Source organism: Oncorhynchus clarkii, chromosome 26, assembly GCF_045791955.1.
Source record: "Oncorhynchus clarkii lewisi isolate Uvic-CL-2024 chromosome 26, UVic_Ocla_1.0, whole genome shotgun sequence".
Classification (NCBI taxonomy): domain Eukaryota; kingdom Metazoa; phylum Chordata; class Actinopteri; order Salmoniformes; family Salmonidae; genus Oncorhynchus; species Oncorhynchus clarkii.
In genome coordinates, this window is record NC_092172.1 from 7436490 (window position 1) to 7458920 (window position 22431).

General features: G+C 42.1%; 1 protein-coding gene across 5 annotated transcripts in view; it reads right to left on the bottom strand.

The window, feature by feature from the left end:
• The window catches only part of LOC139384332 (protein kinase C and casein kinase II substrate protein 3-like), a 29443-nt gene extending 17917 nt beyond the window's left edge, over window positions 1-11526 (bottom strand). The window contains exons 1-2 of one of the 5 annotated variants that reach the window (XM_071129029.1): window positions 10971-11526; window positions 7004-7079 (exon numbers count right to left, since the gene is read on the bottom strand). The gene's annotated coding sequence lies outside the window, so the exon portion shown is untranslated. Of the gene's footprint in view, window positions 1-7003; window positions 7080-10712; window positions 10821-10970 lie in introns of those variants that run through there. The other 4 variants (XM_071129030.1, XM_071129031.1, XM_071129033.1 and 1 more) reach the window with 4 other exon arrangements.
• Window positions 11527-22431: the final 10905 nt, after the last annotated feature.

Here is a 22431-nt window from a genome sequence, read left to right on the forward strand (position 1 = left end):
TTCATCACTACTTGTATTTGACATGTTGAATGCACCGAGCTGTCTGAACTACTGGCACACAGCTCAACCACCCATGCATACCCCACAAGACATGCCACAAGAAGTTTCTTCACAGTCCAAGTCCAGAAGACTATGGGAGGCACACAGCACTGCATAGAGCCATGACTACATTGATCTCTATTCCACATCAAGTAAGCAGTAAAATTAGATTTAAAAGGCAGATAAAAATACACCTTATGGAACAGCGGGGACTGTTGCTTCACAAACAGACACAATAACATACGCACTATACACACAAACGTAAACATGGATATTGTGTTGTAGATATGTGGTAGTAGAGTAGGAGCCTGACGGGACACTTAATGTGTTGTGAATGTATTGTAACATTTAAAAATGTTACAACTGCCTTGGCAGGAACTAATGGAGATCCTTAATAAATACATGGCAGTGAAAGTGCACGGTGATGAGCTTGATGCTGCTTTCCAATACATATTGAGGCTCTTATTCTGGTGACGTGACCAATGCGTGACTGTCATTTGACAAATAAAAATATACTTATGCATAAAAATCTCATCTGTAGACTAGCCAACATGCATTGTATCTGCAAGCTGCTGGCTAGAACGCAGGTGCCAAGACCAGAGTAGACACATTCTATGTAACACAGCAGTTTGTGACAAAACAAATCGGTAGAGTTGAAAATGCAATGGGAAAACAGCAAACTTCAGATTTTTTATTCAGTACATGAAAACATAAGCTTAACGGTACATTGTGTGCACTTCATCACACACTGATTTTAACCCACAAGTCCAGTTGGTGTAAACATACCACTGGCTGTAAAAAAACAAAAACATTTTCTTTATGTGGATTCTAGAATAATTCACGTGGAAATGTGTCCCAATTGAATGGAAACCTAGCTAACGTTAAAATGTTACAATCGCAATTTCCTTAGAATACCTTTGGTGAGTTCTGCAGTTTAGACATTCAATATCCTTGAACTTCCTGCTGGCAAGGAGAAGAGGGGTGGGTGCTGTGGAATGTATGCTAGCAGGAAGAGGCATTTCCCACAAATACGCCAAAACAGGAAAATGAGAGGCTCACTTCAGCAAGGCCTGCTAATTGAAAAGTCAATATCTCGGACCCCATCTCAGAGTGGAAAAGTTGGGTGGTGTGGGGATGCAGCACGACAACAGTGATTGAGGCCCCGGGGTCAAGTAATATAACCCCTGAACGATGATGGAAAACCAGCAGCTCGTAAGGCGGGGGTCAAGTGATTCAACCACCACTAATCTCCAGTCAATAACCAGTTGACGGCATAAGTAAGACATTTCAGCAGCTTGAGTAATCGAGGTCACATTGGATTCAACACAGTGATACAAATTCAGTCCCTGGAAGGGCCAAAGGCTCAGATTCAATAGATACTAATATGAAAATGTTTTTCTACAGATGCCATACATTTATGGAATCTAGGGATATTATGCTGTCCTTTATCGGGGGGCTGGGGGGGGGTGTATATTGAAATCACAAGGATAAGAGCTGAAAGCAGAGCAGCCATCTATAGAGTACACACAATTCATACTACAGAAGATTAAATCTGTAAACATGACAGGCTGTAGAATCACACACTCTGGTATCTCGGTCTTTCTGCATGTAGCCTTTACTCAGATTACATGCTCAATCTTTAGCATTTGTTGAACCCTATAAATTACAATTTAAAATACTCTAAATGAATAAAATGCCATTCCTTGCCCGACTTCCCTTTCTATTAAATGTATATTGTGTAACAAATCTTGACAGCAACCTTTCTATATTGAGGACCATAGAGTTTTCCTAAATGCTGCGGAAAACAAAGTATATGACAAGCATTAAGGAAGACCCCTGAAGGAACATAACTGAGCAACAAACTTCCACACAGGCCCTGTAAGCAACAGACCATGTGCTCCCGAGTGATGGTGCTCCCGAGTGATGCAGTGGTCTAAGGCACTGCATCGCAGTGCTAGAGGAGTCACTACAGTCCCTGGTTCGAATCCAGGCTGTATCACATCCGGCCGCATAGGGCGGTGCACAGTTGGCCCAGCATCGTCCAGGTTTGGCCGTCATTGTAAATAAGAATTTGTTCTTAACTGACTTGCCTAGTTAAATAAAAATGTGCTGCAGGCTTTCATTTGGACAACATCCCTGTGTCAGAGGATGTTTACGTTCCACCGGTCACCAACCTTGTTTAGGCAGTATGCTCAGTTCATCCTGATCACTTAGCAGAACTGGAATTTGTTTAAATCTCTGGGAGATTAAATCCTCAGCGGGGGGCATGGCTGACAGAAGACAGCGGGTCCTGTTTAACAGAGGGATTTGGGTCGAACACTGCTGAACCCTTCATGGAAAATGGCACTAGTCGTCTCAAGTCAAAGCTGGAAACAAGTATTTGTGGGCAAGTAGGCCGTGGACTGAACAACAGAGGTAAACTGGATCCCAAATGGCAGCACATTCAGAACCCATTATGGGTGCTTTCACCCCTCCCCCATAGATGTGACTGAAAACACGTACCATGTGGAACTGGTTTACTTACATTGCTTAGAAACACTACCTGGAGAGATTAAGTTCTATTGTATTTGTAGAGTACTGAAAATGTCTCTTCTTGGAATGTTACCCATGCTGACAGAGTAAGAGAATGAACACAGGCTTGTGTTTCCTTCCAAAATTGGGTCAGATTAACAAGAAGCCAAGAGCTCATAAACCACACTGGAAACTTGTAGTCAATCTGATTAAATGTATACGAGCAGCATGTGCAACTCTTATTTTCACTGAAAATGCTATTCAAAAGTCTGAGCAAGCATAGAATGTTCTGCAAATAATTTCCTTGTTGGGTTTCTGCAACACAGTGCAGTCAGAAAGTATCCAGACACCTTGACTTTTCCACATTATTACGTTATAGCCTTATTCTAAAATGTATTAAATATACCCCCCCCCCCAAATCTACACACAATACCCCATAATGACTAAGCAAGTAAATCATATTTTTGACGTTTATAAAAAATATACATCTTATTTACATAAGTATGCAGACCCTTTACTCAGTACTTTATAAATGTACCTTTGGCAGCGATGAGGAGCATTGCTGCACAGCTATCTTCAGGTCTCTCCACAGATGTTCAATCGGGGGTCAAATCCGGCCTCTGGCTGGGCCACTCAAGGACATTCAGACTTGTCCCAAAGCCACTTCTGGGTTGCCTTGGCTGTGTGCTTAGGGTCATTGTCCTGTTGTAAGGTGAAGCGTCCCCCCAGTCTGAGGTCCTGAATGTTCTGGAGCAGGTTTTCATCAAGGATCTCTGTACTTTGCTCCGTTCACCTTTGCCTCGATCCTGACTAGTCTCCCAGTCCCTGCCACTGAAAAACATCCCAACAGCATCATGCTCACAGTAGGGATAGTGCCAGGTCTCCAGACGTGACGCTTGGCATTCTTGCCAAAGCCTGAATCAATCTTTGTTTCATTAGACCAGAGAATCTCGGGTTCTTTAGGTGCCATTTGGCAAACAAAGCGGGATGTCATGTGCCTTTTACTGAGGAGTGGCTTCCGTCTAGTCACTCTACCAAAGGCCCGATTGGTGGAGTGCTGCAGAGATGGTTGTCCTTCTGGAAGGTTCTCCCAATTCAAAAGAGGAGCTCTGCCTTAGTGACCATCGGGTTCTTGGTCAACTCCCTAACCAAGGCCCTTCTCCCCCGATTGCTCAGTTTGGCCAGGCAGCCAGCTCTAGAAAGAGTCTTGGTGGTTCCAAACTTCTTCCATTTAAGAATGGAGGCCACTGTGTTCTTGAGGACCTTCAATGCCTCAACACAATCCTGTCTCCGAGCTCTACGGACCACACCTTCGACCTCATGGCTTGGCTTTTGCTATGACAGGCACTGTCAACTGTGTGACTTTATATAGACAGGTGTGTGCCTTTCCAAATCAAGTCCAAGCGATTGAATTTACCACAGGTGGACTCCAAAAAAGTTGTAGAAACATCAAGGATGATCAACGGAAACCGGATGCACCTGAGCTCAATTTCAAGTCTCATAGCAAAGTGTCTGAATACTTATGTAAATAAGGTAATTTTTTTTTTTTAAATTAGCAAAATTGTCACACACACACAAAAAAAAACGTTCCGCTTTGTCATTACGGGGTATGTGAGGAAAATGTGTTATTTAATACATTTTAGAACAAGGCTGCGTAATGTGGCTCTTTCTGGGTATAGATCGTGGCATCCACCTCTCTCTCCGACACGCAGGTTCTGTTCTCAGGTTGTAAATTCCTGGAGGAGACTCTCCCCCCTGGCCATGCAGAAAGAGACACACAGAGAGATAGGAGTTTACCATGTGAAATCCTAAATCCCCAAAATGGGAATTTGGTACAAAATGCCCACTTGTCGCGACCGGGAGGTCCGTGGGGCGACGCACAATTGGCCTAGCGTCGTCCGGGTTAGGGAGGGATTGGTCGGTAGGGATCTCCTTGTCTCATCGCGCACCAGCGACTCCTGTGGCAGGCCGGGCGCGCTAGCCAAGGTTGCCAGGTGCACGGTGTAGCCTCCGACACATTGGTGCGCAGGCTTCCGGGTTGGATGCGCGCTGTGTTAAGAAGCAGTACGGCTGGTTGGGTTGTGTATCGGAGGACGCATGACATTCAGCCTTCGTCTCTCCCGAGCCCGTACGGGAGTTGTAGCGATGAGACAAGATAGTAGCTACTACAACAATTGGATACCACGAAATTGGGGAGAAAAAGGGGTAATACATTTTTTTTTTTTTTTTATAAAAAAAATGCCCACTTGTGAGAAGGTGGGAATGATCAGTGGACATGGTCCGTGGACACTTAAGGGACGGGTATGACGAGAGTGTTTCATTTGGTGACCTCAAGGGAAGACAGGAAACACAACTGTCTCTCTGAATATGTACATTTATTAAATATGGGATTTGAATCCAATTCTTGTATAAAATGAATGAGTAAAGATGAAACTGAAATAATGTAATGTTAAACCTTCCTTGTGAAAGAATTGTATTCTACAAATAAACTCCTCCTGAGGAAATCCTCTACAGACCACGCAAACCTCTGTGTAAGCTGAGGTGGCACAGGTTTGAGTACCAAGACTAAGCAAACCCAAACATATCTGAATGGTACTCTGAAGTATCCATTCTAACCACAAAAGACTTTGCTCTTCAGGGAAACACAGACAGACAGACAGAGAGAGAGAGAGAGAGAATAAACTGACTCTCCAACAGAAGGACTAATGATTCCAACAGAGATCACAACGACACACTGGGCATAAATATATATTGAATGCAATTATTCCCAAATGATTGAGCATTCATGTGTAAAGAACTAGCATTTCAATTAATTTAAATTATCAACTGAGAAGTGACTCCTTTTGTCTTTCCCACCCACTTCCCTTTGTCCACCAAGCAGTCATATCGGCTTAGCCCACAAGGGAACCACCCCTATCATTTCCTTGTAACCATAACTACTGTGTTTGTTTATGCATTTCTGTGATTATTTAGTTAGTAAATAAATAATTAAGACAATTGGTGTATGGATAATTCATAGTAAAAGCTGGGTTCGTGCAGATAAACAACAATTTACGACATTTGGAACGAGACTAACGTGAGGTAAAGAATAATTCATTAATTAGATGACTAATTGATCAGATATTAAAATATCTGAAGACTTATTAGGAAAATTATAACTTTGTAATCTGAAGGTTTTCAAGGGTGCCCAGACTTCCTAGTTAATTACATTTCCATGATTAGTGTAATCACGTAAATATTATTACAGAGAATTGATTTGATAAACAGTACACACTTTAATAATGCCAAAGACACAACACCTGTAACATAACAAAATGTGGGAAAAGGGGTCCGAATACTATCCACTGTACAACACCTAAATATAGAGCAGGCGTGCACTGAACACAAGGTGATACTCCCACAGAATTTCACAAACCAAAGCAAACAGTTGCGTTGCAGCATTAAAATGTATGGCATGCAAGAACTCACCAGATAATATGAATCATTGATTGCTATCGATAGTGACTGAGTAACACCTTTTTTTGCGGTGAAAGACTTCACACATTCTAATATTCAGATTGGAGGCCAGGCATTCTTATGTGAATTATGGTATAGATGTCGACCGATTAATTAAGGCCGATTTCAAGTTCTCATTACAATCGGTAAGGTACAAATCTGTCGTTCTGCCCCCACCTTTCCTAGGCCGTCATTGAAAATAAGAATTTGTTCTTAACTGACTTGCCTAGTTAAATAAAGATAAAATAATTTGCCAGTAGCTCTTTGCAATGCTTGAAGCACAGCGCTGTTTATGACTTCTAGCCTATCAACTCCCGAGATTAGTCTGGCAATACTAAAGTACATCCAATAGTCAAAGGTATATGAAATACAAAATGGTAGAGAGAGAAATAGCCCTATAATTCCTATAATAACTACAACCTAAAACTATTAACTGGGAATATTGAAAGACTCATGTTAAAAGCAACCACCAGCTTTCATATGTTCTCATGTTCTGAGCAAGGAACTTAAACTTTTTACATGGCACACACTGCACTTTTACTTTCTTCAACACTGTTTGTGCATTATTTAAACCAAATTGAACATGTTTCATTATTTATTGGAGACTAAATAGATTTTATGTATTATATTAAGTTCAAATAAAATAGTTCATTCAGTATTGTTGTAACTGTCATTATTACAAATATATATATATATTTTTTAATTGGGCCGATTAACCGGTATTGGCTTTTTTTGGTCTTCCAATTATCGGTATCAGCATTTAAAAACCATTTTTAAAATCGACCTATAGTATGGTAGAGAGGAAGACTGTGGGAGATGACGACAGAAAGCTCATAGCAATATCCCCAAAGGTCAGACAAACTACCCAATCCAAAAATTCAGTCAGAGCAACAAAACAATTAACATAAAAATGTATTATCCACAAATTGCATAGGAGTGGAACCCAAAGAGGACTTACCCAAGATTAACTTAAATGAGATGGGATGAGGTCAAAGATGAGGTCCCTGTCGAGGAACTCTGCTTTCTCTGTGGTACTGGAAGAAAGAGGAAGTGTGTGACAAGGAGAAATGGAGTATGGAGGAGCACAGCATGAGCAGTGGAGGAGAACCACTCACGGTCAGAATATGACTGAGGCTGGCAGTCAGATGGTTATAATGAGTCCTGGCTCCAAAAGGTGGCAGATTCTGAATTAGAGAGTGAAATGCCACACACAGAAGTATTGGATAACCAGTCATGGGTGTGCTGGAAAACGACACAGTGTGGTGGTCTTGGAAGAGACCCTCAAACTATGGAAGGTCATGAACACAACTAAAATAACCTGCTAAGAATCAAATAAAGAGAAGGAATCCATTTGAACACCATAGAAATGTTGGAACTTCAGCCCCAAGGTTAAGTTACCAACTCTGGGCTGGGGGGGGGGGGCTTAGACAAGGTTACTTACAGATGAAGTCAAATATATTGGCACCCTTGCACTTTAAAATGGAGCAGAAGGTGGGTCCCCTTTTTAAAAATAAACTGGTCAAATGGCTACCTTGAATGCACCTGCAACTTACCAGAGGTGAGAAGTTACACGAACGAGAATTTATTGAATAATAGTCTTTTTTTTAAATGTATTTTTTAACTTAAGTGAATAATCTTACATTTAATAAAAAATATTTTCCTTTGCAGTTGTAAATCAAACAAATACACGTGAACACTAAACATTCTCAATTTCAACAAATTACTTTAATAACTGATGGCAGTAGTAACTACTGTAGCTAAATAGCCAGCTAACCTCTGATTCAGAGGGGTTGGGTTATATGCGCAAGACACATTTCAGTTGAATACATTCAATTGGACAACTGACTAAGTATCCCCCTTTCCCTAACCTCTGTAGCCAGCCAGCAAGCAACGCTAAAAGGGATCGCAAACGGGTTAGTATAACTCTTAGCCCCCCCCAAAATATGTTTTTCTAAATATTAGCAAGCCGAATAGCATAAGGCCAGCAAACACATCCCTCATAAGCTAGGAATGTATTTCTGCAAAATACGGAACGAAAGGTGTCTCTCGGTCCCAAAACTTGAGTTTTCTGGAGACTTGTGGGAGGAGTGCTGATGACGTCGCCCACTGTATTAGCTTTCGGTAGCCTGATTCCGTCCAGACTGAGGAGAAATCCGCAAACAATGCATCCCAGACCAACTCCTGAAGTGGTCAGCCAGATCTTAACACAATCAGACCACAAAGCAAATTGTGCATCTAGACAGTCTTTTCAATGCGATCTTTGAATTCTGATAGCAGAAGACGCATGTAAGTGTCAGGTGTAGACAACCAAAAAAACTGAACGCAGGTGGCACCATTTTTGGAAAACCCTATGGATAGGACAGTGGTGCAAAGTGTTCTCCACTGTCACCAACTGAAAAAGGAATGTTTACAAATGAATGTTGTGTATACAGTTCCTGAGGTGAATCTCATACTCTTATTAGATTAATTGTTTGAAAGATTAAAGAACATTTAGTGGCTGGTCAGTTGCACACGCAAGAATATAACTAAAATGCCACTTCAATTCTAGTGAGACATCCCGAGTTCAAGCCCAATGGTTTGCACTGCTGCAAATCTTCCATGGAGCACTTACCCCAGTAAAAGGATCCACTGTTTGGCCACAGCACAGCTCCATGTACCCTACCCTAGAGGGACAAGTGAGTCTCAAATCCCAGTGTTGGTAATGTGAAACAAAGACATGTTTGTTCCACAACCAATGTCCAATAACTACTTAGAACAAAGGAATAATACAAAAAAGCAGCATAGTCATCTGCTCTGTGCTAAAATCTCTGAGGTGTCAGTAATCAAAACAGTTTGCGACAACAATGAAAAAATGAAAACCAGTAGTACTGAGGCCCTCAACGACTGGCTTTGAATATCTCTGTACTTTAGTTAAGGATTGTAAGCAGGAATAACCTAATGTAGGAAGGAGTTAGAAGCAATGTCAACTATCAACGGACAGCGGCTCCCGAGTGGCCTAACAGGCTGCCGACAATACTCTCGTCGCGTGCGTTGCGAAATAAATTCAGAAGTCTATATTATTCAATTATTGCACCAATGATCGTCTACGTTGTCAAGGGCTAAAATATAAGTCAGTTCTATTTCTGACGCAGATTGCGCTGCAAGTCCTGCCTCTCCCATCTCCTCATTTATTTTATTGAAGCAGGAACCCACGTGCCATCTCCTCATTGGTTATACCCACGTGGTTGACTGAAAGACAAACAAGGTCAGTGGCGCAAATGCACCTAATTTATGAAAGTTGCCAATCACAATATTAAGTCAAGAGAAGAAAAATCCTGGAAGGAGGAGAGATAACTGGAAACAATTTGGTTGACCGTTTTGTGTGGATTAATTGGTGAGTAGAGGACCTTGTGCATTTTAGGTAAAATAACTAAAAAAATACATTTATGCACGATGGCGCGTGTGCAGCTAGTTTGGGTTCCGTGTAAGGCTTTGCATCTCAGTGCTAGAGGTGTCACTGCAGAACCTGGTTTGATTCCAGGCTGTATCACAACCAGCCGGGATTGGGAGTCCAATAGGGTGGTGCACAATTGGCCCAGCGTCGCCCAGGGTTTGGCAGGGGAAGGCCGTCATTGTAAATAAGAATTTGTTCTTAACTGACTTGCCCAGTTAAATATATATATATATATATTTTTAAAGTACAGTTAGTACTGGCCTACACACAACAAGCCAAAGGAAAAGTCGATTCAGCCTTATTTTAGCTACTTGCAGATGGCCCGAATCTCTCATTTCTAAACCACAGTTCTCATGGCGCAGGATATTCTCAATGCCAGCTCTCCCGGCTCAAGATAGAACAGCAGGAAGGGTTATTTAAGCAATGAGAAAGCTTGGCAGCAAGTGTGAGACCACAACAGGCTACATTATACATACACAAGGTCTAATGCAGTGTGCCTTAAAGTTAGGCAAAGGCATTGTCTCAAGGTGATGTGTCATACATTAACATGGTGTACCATGCCCAGGCCAGTGTTCCCAAAGAATGGCTGAGGTCCCAGGATAAACATAGGCTACACAGCAATACATGAGACCAGAATAAAATCCAATTCTGTTGGATAAAGAAAGCTGTTTTGCTTAACAATAACTAGCACAAGTATCAGACTAGCCATACTCTAAAATATTCTGTACCGATTTTTATGCTTAGTCAAAGTTTGCTGGTATCAGGCATATCAGGGGTCGTGCTTATAAACGGCTCAAATCTATATTTCTATGAAATTACACTTGCTTTTAAAAAGGGTGGGGTTGTTCTCATATTGCAACAGAGAAATGCATATCCAATGGGAGGTTCCTCAACTTATCCTGTGTAACTTATCCTATGGATATTGGCAGTTCTGCTCAACAATACAACGAATAGCCATATTGTTGATCTATTGAAAAAGATTAAGCAAATGCGTTGTCTGTCAGTTTACCTTTATTAATCTCAATTTCATACACAACCCGTCAAATCTTGAATGTTTGCCAACGTAGCTTGCTGTCGAATAGCAGTAGCATAATAGTTGGTATCCATTGAAGAGGAGTGTAGACTACAGTAGCCCAATGATAAATAGATTGTTCCATAGCCCTGCCCCCCCCCCAAATACACATATAAGACTATTTAAAAATCACATGTTAATCCAAACAATGTAATAACGTACCATGAGATAGTGACCCATCAACACGATTCACGATGCATGTTTGATCTTACATTCATGGAGTCGTAGTTACGCCTATGGTTTAGCCTAGCCTGTGTGATAGGTCATTATAGGTCAGTATCGACACAACGTTAACTCCTGTTCAAGGCAACAAATGGAACAAACGCAAACACGAGTCGAATCGTAACAAAACTGTAACCATCCGGCGACCATAATAGAATAGAACGTGTTTACTTTGTTTCCACCCAGTTTGCGACCTACCTGTTGCAGCTTCAAATCCTTAGTAACTCGGCGCTGGAGAAGCTCACCAACTCCGGAGCGAAAATTCCCCAAAAGCAATCCCTTGATCAAACCAAATTGGCGAGAGACGCAAACAGTATTATTCTCTTCATAACCGAGAGTGCATCAACAATTTCGCTCGAGAACTTTCCCGAAGAAAGCGAAGGCCATCGTAGATACCACTCTGCCATTGCAACGAAGTTATTATTATTCGATTTCCTGCCCACTTCAAATTCACGAGGTAGGCCTAATATCATCGGCGGTAAATTGGTTAAGTGTACTTTAGTTAGAAACAGTACAACATAAGCCCCAAACCTTGTGCTATCCGGCGGGTATGTAGATACAAAGCCAATCCTCCCGGATGTTCTGGAGAGGTCTCCAAGCTGTGTAATTAGACGCGGTGGCGAACCACAATATCCATTCATCCAATTACATGCGTTAACCCTTTACTGACTAGAGATGAGTCAACAGCTCACAGTGACAATTCTTGTCAGGCCATGTGAATCAAACCTTTTTCATTAATTGTCACTCAACACATAGGCTACAAGTCTACTTGACATAACATAAGTGTCCGTGGAATCAATATATTTTATTGATTTATGCCAAACACTTGTTGCTTGGTCAACTACCTTATTCAATTACTTGTGAACAGCACCATCACTAGGTCATCAGGTGAATCACACAATATTAGTATTTTGTCTGGTGTCTGTTGAAAGTAGCCTACTGTAGCCGAATGACAATACTTTTTTCAATACAATAATCTTCAACAGACCACAGCAAATAGTGTGAGATGATTTGAGGTTGGAGGAAAAACAAATGAATGACATTGACCTAAACTGTAGGCTACATACAGTAGAACTATTATTTGACCACAATCTTTTGGAAATCTGCTGAAGAGTGCTGTAGTATGTTCTTCTCTTCTGACATAATTCACCCTGAGGGACCTTGAGGAGTCATTACGGTATGACATGCAGATCTTTGGCTGTAGTGATACTGTTAGAGCAGAGAGACTATTCTGGAAACACCACTCCCACACCTCTCAATCTGACAGATCTGCTCACCAGTTGACCTACTATAGCTCACAGTTGCTGGAGGACATTAAAGGCACAATCAACCATGTGTCTCTCATATAACTTCTCAGAAATAATTACTTCTATCAAATGGATCTGAGAAGTTATAGGAGAGACACATGGTTGAGTGGACTTTCAAGGACCCCGAGCAACTGTAGCCTAATGAATAAAAAGAGGAAACCACAACAGGAGTTGTTCTATGAGAAGAAAGCTGGACTGTTTTGTGATGTTCCCTGGAACACATCACCCCCCCCCCCCATTATGTTTATTTTTAATACTGAACAAAAATATAAACGCAACATGTAAAGTGTTGGTCCCATGTTTCATGACCTGAAATAAAAGATCCCAGAAATGTTCCATATAATGTTCCAAAAAAGCTTATTTCTATCAAATGCTGTGCACAAATTTGTTTACATTCCTGCTAGTGAGCATTTCTCCTTTGCCAAGATAATCCATCCAATTGACAGGTGTGGCATATCAAGAAGCAGATTAAACAGCATGATCATTACACCTTGTGATGGGGACAATAAAAGACCACTCTAAAATGTGCAGTTTTGCCACACAACACAATGCAATTGGCATTCTGACTGCAGGAATGTCCACCAGAGAATTTAATGTCCACTTCGCTACCATAACCGGCCTCAAATGTCGTTTTAGAGAATTTTGGAGTACATCCAACAAGTCTCACAACCGCAGACCATGTGTATGGGGTCGTGTGGGCAAGCGGTTTGCTGATGTCAACGCTGTGAACAGAGTTCCCCATGGTGGCAGTGGGGTTATGGTATGAGCAGGTATAAGCTACTGACAACGAACACAATTGTATTTTATCACTGCAATTTTAACTTCACAGATATTCATTGTAAAGGGTTTTAACACTGTTTCCCGTGCTTGTTCAATGAACCATAAACAATAAATGAACATGCACCTGCTGAACGGTCGTTAAGACACGAAAAGCTTACAGACGGTAGGCAATTAAGGTCACAGTTGTGAAAACTTAGGACACTAAGAGTACTGGCTCTGAAAAACACCAAAAGAAAGATGCCCAGGGTCCCTGCTCATCTGCGTGAATGTGCATTAGGCATGCTGCAAGGAGGAATGAGGACTGCAGATGTGGCCAGGGCAATACATTGCAATGTCCGTACTGTGAGACGCCTAAGACAGCGCTAGAGCGAGACAGTATGGATAGCTGATCGTCCTTGCAGTAGCAGACCACGTGTAACAACACCTGCACAGGATCGGTACAACCGAACATCACACCTACGAGACAGGTACAGGATGGCAACAACAACTGCTCGAGTTACACCAGGAACACACAATCCCTCCATCAGTGTTCAGACTGTCCGCAATAGGCTGAGAGAGGCTGGACTGAGGGCTTGTAGGCCTGTTGTCTGGTGAGGACCTGCTTTACATCACCGGCAACAACATCGCCTATGGTCACAAACCCACCGTCGCTGGATCAGACAGGACTGGCAAAAAGTGCTCTTCAATGACGACTTGCGGTTTTTGCCTCACCAGGGGTGATTGTCGGATTCACGTTTATCGTCGAAGGAATGATCATTACACCGAGGCCTGTACTCTGGAGCGGGATCGATTTGGAGGTGGAGGGTCCATCATGGTCTGGAACGGTGTGTCACAGCGTCATCGGACTGAGCTTGTTGTCATTGCAGGCAATCTCAACGCTGTGCGTTACAGGGAAGACATCCTCCTCCCTCATGTGGTACCCTTCCTGCAGGCTCATCCTGACATGACCCTCCAGCATGACAATGTCACCAGCCATACTGCTCGTTCTGTGCGTGATTTCCTGCAAGACAGGAATGTCAGTGTTCTGCAATGGCCAGCGAAGAGCCCGGATCTCAATCCCATTGAGCACGTCTGGGACCTGTAGGATCGGAGTGTGAGGGCTAGGGCCATTCCTCCCAGAAATGTCTGGGAACTTGCAGGTGCCTTGGTGGAAGAGTGGGGTAACATCTCACAGTAAGAATTGGCAAATCTGGTGCAGTCCATGAGGAGGAGATGCACTGCAGTACTTCATGCAGCTAGTGGCCACACCAGTTACTGACTGTTACTTTTGATTTTGACCCCCCCTTTGTTCAGGGATACATTATTCCATTTCTGTTAGTCACATGTCTGTGGAACTTGTTCAGTTTATGTCTCAGTTGTTGAACCTTGTTATGATCAAACAAATATTTACACATTTACAAATGAACGCAGTTGACAGCTGAGTTTATTACACCCATTTAAAAAAATGCGTGCAAGCACAGGAGGTCCCGTGGAAAAAAATGGGTCCACCTATGGAAAGCAAATCCCCATCCAACTGATTTGTTCTGGCACCGGGTATGATGAGTTGCGCATTTATTCTGTCTGCAATTTTCTGCCAGGCTCCCTCTCTGGCTTTTGCAGCAGCGGATGTATGATTTTTTTGGGAACAAATGTCAACCTCTTTGTAGTATGTTGCTACAATTGTTTCTTGTTCTAGATTGGTGAAATATTATGCTCTATCTTTTGACTCCATATCTATTGTTTTTGATGCCATCGATATGAAGGCCTTTTTGATTGTTGCTGCACGCGTCAGTTGTCAGAAAAACCAATCTGTGCTTCGCTTAGCCAAATACTTCAGGCTAAGAAGCAGCCGTTCTGGAACCAAGAAATATGGTTAGGACAATCCGGATATTTTCAGGAAATCTTGAATTCGTTAAACCATCTTTCTGTAATGTCCTCTGATCTTAACCCAATTGAACACTTATGGCAAATATTTTTTTATAACTAAACCAATATAGAACACAGCCTGTCGTTTCCAATGGGAACAAATTAGTCATAGTGGGCAGAACAAGTAAGGAGGTGGGCAGAGCCAAGCATGAGCTAGTGAGATCATATTGGCCCGTTCTAGCATACATTTTCATATTTCCGTTAGAGAATGCCTACTCTGTGAAGTGAGCATGTGCAATAACCCAATTCACCATTGCACTCCTAAACAACACCATTTTTTAAACAACTTTAGCAAAGGGTAAAGTATACAAAGCTTAGTCCACTCTGTTCATAGCCTCTGGGTATAGCCTCTGTTCATTATAGTTCTGGGAACAAAAAACTGCATTGAGATCAAATATTTAATCAATGAGAAAACATGCAGAATGTAGGTCAAAATCCATCTCCTTCCTTCTCCCACTGCAGGCCAGTGCGCTTCCTCTCGGTAGTGAGTGGAAAAACCAAGTGGCTGCTTCACATTTATACATCCGGTGAAATATCTGTCTTATTGTTCTATCTGTGATTATGGGAGATTCGGAGGGGTATCCTACGAAGGAAGCTAGATCGATCTCAAGGTTATCTAAAGCTAACTAGCTTCAGTTCGCTTCACAATCCTGTTCAGGCTTCATCCGTACTTTGATGGTGGATCATGCTGCCCTGAAGCAGAGGGGTATCCTATGAAGTAGGTTTGAGGAGTAAGCAGGTAACTTTGGTCAACTGAGTTAAATTCAGGATAACCGGTCATTTGAAAGTGGCTCACCTTTTAGCCAGGTCAATTTCTATGGCAATGAATCCTTCAGAACTAACCTTCCACAGGCTAACCCACGGCTACCTCCACTTAGCCTGAATGAAATGACTGAGCTGTAAATTGAGGACTAATTATATTAGATTCCCTCCAGCTTGCAAAGATTTCATCATTCCCTTCATTTGAGGAAGATGACTGATTCCATATTTTAAATACTACACATTTAGTAATGACAGAATGCATTTTAAACTTCACACACAGTAACACTTGTATGACTTAATGAATAAACAAATATTGATAGGAGTAGGGAAAAACATTTGCTTGTGCATTGATAAGCACACCAAAGACTTTATTTTTTATTTATTTTTTATTTCACCTTTATTTAACCAGGTAGGCAAGTTGAGAACAAGTTCTCATTTACAATTGCGACCTGGCCAAGATGAAGCAAAGCAGTTCGACACATACAACGACACAGAGTTACACATGGAGTAAAACAAACATACAGTCAATAATACAGTATAAACAAGTCTATATACGATGTGAGCAAATGAGGTGAGATAAGGGAGGTAAAGGCAAAAAAAGGCCATGATGGCAAAGTAAATACAATATAGCAAGTAAAACACTGGAATGGTAGATTTGCAGTGGAAGAATGTGCATAGTAGAAATAAAAATAATGGGGTGCAAAGGAGCAAAAATAAAGAAAGAAAGAAAATAAATACAGTAGGGAAAGAGGTAGTTGTTTGGGCTAAATTATAGGTGGGCTATGTACAGGTGCAGTAATCTGTGAGCTGCTCTGACAGTTGGTGCTTAAAGCTAGTGAGGGAGATAAGTGTTTCCAGTTTCAGAGATTTTTGTAGTTCGTTCCAGTCATTGGCAGCAGAGAACTGGAAGGAGAGGCGGCCAAAGAAAGAATTGGTTTTGGGGGTGACCAGAGAGATATGCCTGCTGGAGTGCGTGCTACAGGTGGGTGATGCTATGGTGATCAGTGAGCTGAGATAAGGGGGGACTTTACCTAGCAGGGTCTTGTAGATGACATGGAGCCAGTGGGTTTGGCGACGAGTATGAATCGAGGGCCAGCCAACGAGAGCGAACAGGTCGCAATGGTGGGTAGTTTATGGGACTTTGGTGACAAAACAGATTGCACTGTGATAGACTGCATCCAATTTGTTGAGTAGGATATTGGAGGCTATTTTGTAAATGACATCGCCAAAGTCGAGGATTGGTAGGATGGTCAGTTTTACAAGGGTATGTTTGGCAGCATGAGTGAAGGATGCTTTGTTGCGAAATAGGAAGCCAATTCTAGATTTAACTTTGGATTGGAGATGTTTGATGTGAGTCTGGAAGGAGAGTTTACAGTCTAACCAGACACCTAGGTATTTGTAGTTGTCCACGTATTCTAAGTCAGAGCCGTCCAGAGTAGTGATGTTGGACAGGCGGGCAGGTGCAGGCAGCGATCGGTTGAAGAGCATGCATTTAGTTTTACTTGTATTTAAGAGCAATTGGAGGCCACGGAAGGAGAGTTGTATGGCATTGAAGCTTGCCTGGAGGGTTGTTAACACAGTGTCCAAAGAAGGGCCAGAAGTATACAGAATGGTGTCGTCTGCGTAGAGGTGGATCAGAGACTCACCAGCAGCAAGAGCGACATCATTGATGTATACAGAGAAAAGAGTCGGTCCAATAATTGAACCCTGTGGCACCCCCATAGAGACTGCCAGAGGTCCGGACAGCAGACCCTCCGATTTGACACACTGAACTCTATCAGAGAAGTAGTTGGTGAACCAGGCGAGGCAATCATTTGAGAAACCAAGGCTGTCGAGTCTGCCGATGAGGATGTGGTGATTGACAGGATTGACCTACACTGGTAGGTTCATTGATAATTTGTGTGAGATTGAGGGCATCAAGCTTAGATTGTAGGATGGCTGGGGTGTTAAGCATGTTCCAGTTTTGGTCGCCTAGCAGCACGAGAGACTTGTTTTTAGAGAGGTGGATTTTTAAAAGTAGAAGTTAAAATTGTTTGGGTACAGACCTGGATAGTAGGACAGAACTCTGCAGGCTATCTTTGCAGTAGATTGCAACACCGACCCCTTTGGCAGTTCTATCTTGTCTGAAAATGTTGTAGTTTGGGATGAAAATTTTAGAATTTTTGGTGGTCTTCCTAAGCCAGGATTCAGACACAGCTAGAACATCCATGTTGGCAGAGTGTGCTAAAGCAGTGAATAAAACAAACTTAGGGAGGAGGCTTCTAATATTAACATGCATGAAACCAAGGCTATTACGGTTACAGAAGTCATCCAAAGAGAGCGCCTGGGGAATAGGTGTGGAGCTAGGCACTGCAGGGCCTGGATTCACCTCTACATCGCCAGAGGAACAGAGGAGGAGTAGGATAAGGGTACGGCTAAAAGCAATAAGAATTGGTCGTCTAGAACGTCTGGAACAGAGAGTAAAAGGAGGTTTCTGGGGGCGATAAAATAGCTTCAAGGTATAATGTACAGACAAAGGTATGGTAGGATGTGAATACAGTGGAGGTAAACCTAGGTATTGAGTGATGATGAGAGAGATATTGTCTCTAGAAACATCATTGAAACCAGGAGATGTCATCACATGTGTGGGTGGTGGAACTAATAGGTTGGATAAGGTATAGTGAGCAGGACTAGAGGCTCTACAGTGAAATAAGCCAATAAACACTAACCAGAACAGCAATGGACAAGGCATATTGACATTAAGGAGATGCATGCTTAGTCGAGTGATCAAAAGGGTCCAGTGAGTAGTGAGGTTGGTTAGGGTCACGGCGATTCAGACAGCTAGCCGGGCCATCGGTAGCAAGCTAGCATAGGATGGAGGTCTGTTTTTAGCCACCTGGTGGGTTTTTGTGTTGGTAGGATTTTTATTTTTTTATTTATTTTTTTTATTTCACCTTTATTTAACCAGGTAGGCTAGTTGAGAACAAGTTCTCATTTGCAACTGCGACCTGGCCAAGATAAGGCATAGCAGTGTGAACAGACAACACAGAGTTACACATGGAGTAAACAATTAACAAGTCAATAACACAGTAGAAAAAAAGGGGAGTCTATATATACATTGTGTGCAAAAGGCATGAGAAGGTAGGCAAATAATTACAATTATGCGGATTAACACTGGAGTGATAAATGATCAGATGGTTATGTACAGGTAGAGATATTGGTGTGCAAAAGAGCAGAAAAATAAATAAATAAAAACAGTATGGGGATGAGGTAGGTGAAAATGGGTGGGCTATTTACCAATAGACTATGTACAGCTGCAGCGATCGGTTAGCTGCTCAGATAGCAGATGTTTGAAGTTGGTGAGGGAGATAACAGTCTCCAACTTCAGCGATTTTTGCAATTCGTTCCAGTCACAGGCAGCAGAGAACTGGAACGAAAGGCGGCCAAATGAGGTGTTGGCTTTAGGGATGATCAGTGAGATACACCTGCTGGAGCGCGTGCTGCGGATGGGTGTTGCCATCGTAACCAGTGAACTGAGATAAGGCGGAGCTTTACCTAGCATGGACTTGTAGATGACCTGGAGCCAGTGGGTCTGGCGACGAATATGTAGCGAGGGCCAGCCGACTAGAGCATACAAGTCGCAGTGGTGGGTGGTATAAGGTGCTTTAGTGACAAAACGGATGGCACTGTGATAAACTGCATCCAGTTTGCTGAGTAGAGTGTTGGAAGCAATTTTGTAGATGACATCGCCGAAGTCGAGGATCGGTAGGATAGTCAGTTTTACTAGGGTAAGTTTGGCGGCGTGAGTGAAGGAGGCTTTGTTGCGGAATAGAAAGCCGACTCTTGATTTGATTTTCGATTGGAGATGTTTGATATGGGTCTGGAAGGAGAGTTTAGAGTCTAGCCAGACACCTAGGTACTTATAGATGTCCACATATTCAAGGTCGGAACCATCCAGGGTGGTGATGCTGGTCAGGCGTGCGGGTGCAGGCAGCGAACGGTTGAAAAGCATGCATTTGGTTTTACTAGCGTTTAAGAGCAGTTGGAGGCCACGGAAGGAGTGCTGTATGGCATTGAAGCTCGTTTGGAGGTTAGATAGCACAGTGTCCAAGGACGGGCCGGAAGTATATAGAATGGTGTCGTCTGCGTAGAGGTGGATCAGGGAATCGCCCGCAGCATTAGTGGGGTTCCGTGTGGTAGGGGGGATCAATCCAATTCGAATAAAAAAAAATTAGATATAGTTATAGAGGCCCAAGAATTTTTTTTATAAAAAAATAAATAAATTGTCCGATAGGTCTATTCAGATAGCAGCCGATAAGACAGCTAACGATTAGCGGACCGCAGATGGGCGTTCAGGTAACGTCGCGACGGAGGAGCCAGCCGGATAACTCCCTCGGGTAGATAACGTCGGTAGTCCAGTTGTGAAGGCCCGGTGGGGCTCCGCGTTGGCAGTAAAACGGGTGATTGTTGTAAAACGGGTGATTGTAGCCCAGGAGTGACTGATGGTACTCTTCATTAACGATAAGTAATAAAATAAAGACGGCACTTCTGAAAGCCTATTTCACACCATAGCCTGCTGAATTTGCATGATGATTTTTCTTTCATTTTGATTTCGGCACAGACTTGCCCATGGATTGATCTTTCAGCATTGTGTCAAAATGATGAGTTCGGTGTTCAACTAGCCATGTGCGACATACAAGCGTCAGTTACAAGCCTGCTAGTTAGCTGCAGGCGAATGAGAAATATCCACAGTCGTAGTCCGGATGAAGGCTGAGTTGTAATGTGAAGCTAACTGAAGCTGGTTAGCTTTAGAAAACCCTGAGTAGATCTAGCTTGCTTCGTAGGATACCCCTCTGGTTAGTTCTGAAGGATTCGTTGCCATATAAATGCACCTGTTAAAAAGGTGAGCCACACCAGTTGAACTCCCAGCCGACCAAAGTTACCATGCTAACTCCTCGAACCAGCATTTTAGTATACCCCTCTGGAGCTGTGCCTGAGATGAAGTCACCCAGTAAAATACTACTTGAGGAAGTCTAAAAGTATTTGGTTTTAAATGTACTTAAGTATCAAAAGTAAAAGTATAAATCATTTAAAATGTCTTATATTAAGCAAACCAGACAACACAATTTTTTATATTTTTTATAGAATTTACAGATAGCCAGTGGCACAGTTCAACACTCAGACAAAATTCACAAACGAAGCATTTGTGTTTAGTGAGTCTGCCAGATCAGAGGCAGTAGGGATGACCAGGGATGTTCTGTTAAGTACGTGAATTAGACAATTTTTCTGTCCTGCTAAGCATTCAAAATGTACTTTTGTCGTGTCAGGGAAAATGTAAGGAGTAAAAAGTACATTATTTTCTTTAGCTTTAGGAATGTAGTGGAGTAAAAGTTGTCAAAAATATAAAGAGTAAAGCACAGATACCACAAAAAACTACTGAAGCAGTACATATACACACACCCCTTTTCCATAACGTTATCGAGCCAATTAAGAAGGAATATCATAGTAACGTGTAAGGACATAAGCTAAATTTGAGCATCCCTTAAAATTATAATTATTGCAAGCTATGACATTGCTTAATCATTGCAGTCAAACGAGTTGAATCAACATCCATTGATGGGTTTAATAAGGGCAAATTATATTTTCTCTTGCCACATATTCAAGTTCCTTTATTACATCATTATGCACCAGGGTTATGGTATATGGCCAATATACCACGGCTAAGGGCTGTTCTTAAGCAAGATGCAACACGGAGTGCTTGGATACAGCCGTTTGACCGGGGATTTGTGGTATATTCGCCATATACCACAAATCCCCGGGGTGCCTTATTGCTATCATAAACTGGTTACCACTGTAATTAGAACAGTAAAAAGTCATGTTTCGCCGTACCTGTGGTATATGGCCTGATATACCTCGGCTTTCAGCCAATCAGCATTCAGGGCTCGAACCAGGTTTATAAATGTAAATAAATCCCCTTTGGCATGTGCATAACTATAGATACATCTGACAAGAGTGTTTGAGTGATGAAAGTTGGACAGAGGATCTCAATCTCTGAGCAAGAAACACTTGGATGAACAAAAACTAATGTTAGGCTATTTTATGGCAATTGTGCTGTTATTGTGCCAGATGTTAAGAATACAAACTGTTATAAATGGCCATTTTGCGAGATTGACTTGTAATTTCAATAGGCTACAGACTGAATTCAATTTTGCCATAGTTTGCTTAGCTAAAGGCAGGTAGACTATAGCCCCTGATAGGCCTACATGTAATTTGAGATAGTCTACAGTAACGTACGCAAGTTGTAAAATGAAATTGGTTTGCCAACTCCTGGTAGGCTACACAAGTGGCACAAATTGATTTGCAATGACTCCAGTGATGAACATTTCAACATATGTATTTTATCAAATGGTAACCTACAATGGCATATACATTAATAGTCTACTTGATGGCCAACAGGGGCAAATGTATAATTCTCCACATTTAGCCTAATGTCAGTTTAATTGAGGACTTTTACCCTTTCAAAAGAACCACACGAGAGTTCCATAACTACCATTTCAAATTTCAACTCCGGCTGCCCCCGACACCAAATAACTGAGCATGCATAAAGCCCTTCGCTTGATACAGTATTCTCTAAGCAGTCAACAATAGAATGCAGTTTAAACCACCTCCGAGCGAATTTACGTAATGAGCTCTAGTGCTCCAAGTCGTTTTCCAGTACTTTGTCTCCATCATTTATTGGTTGTGCATTAGTTCTTGCGTATTATGTTTTATGGAAAAAGGGTTGGAAATAAGTGTCTCCATAATGACAATCTAAATAGCCTACTTACAACTGGTGAAAAGTTGTGCTGCTCTCTCTCCTCTCGCTTACGTGACTCAGCAAATAACTTTAATGTTCCATCAACAAACACACACCCCACCCTCTGGCC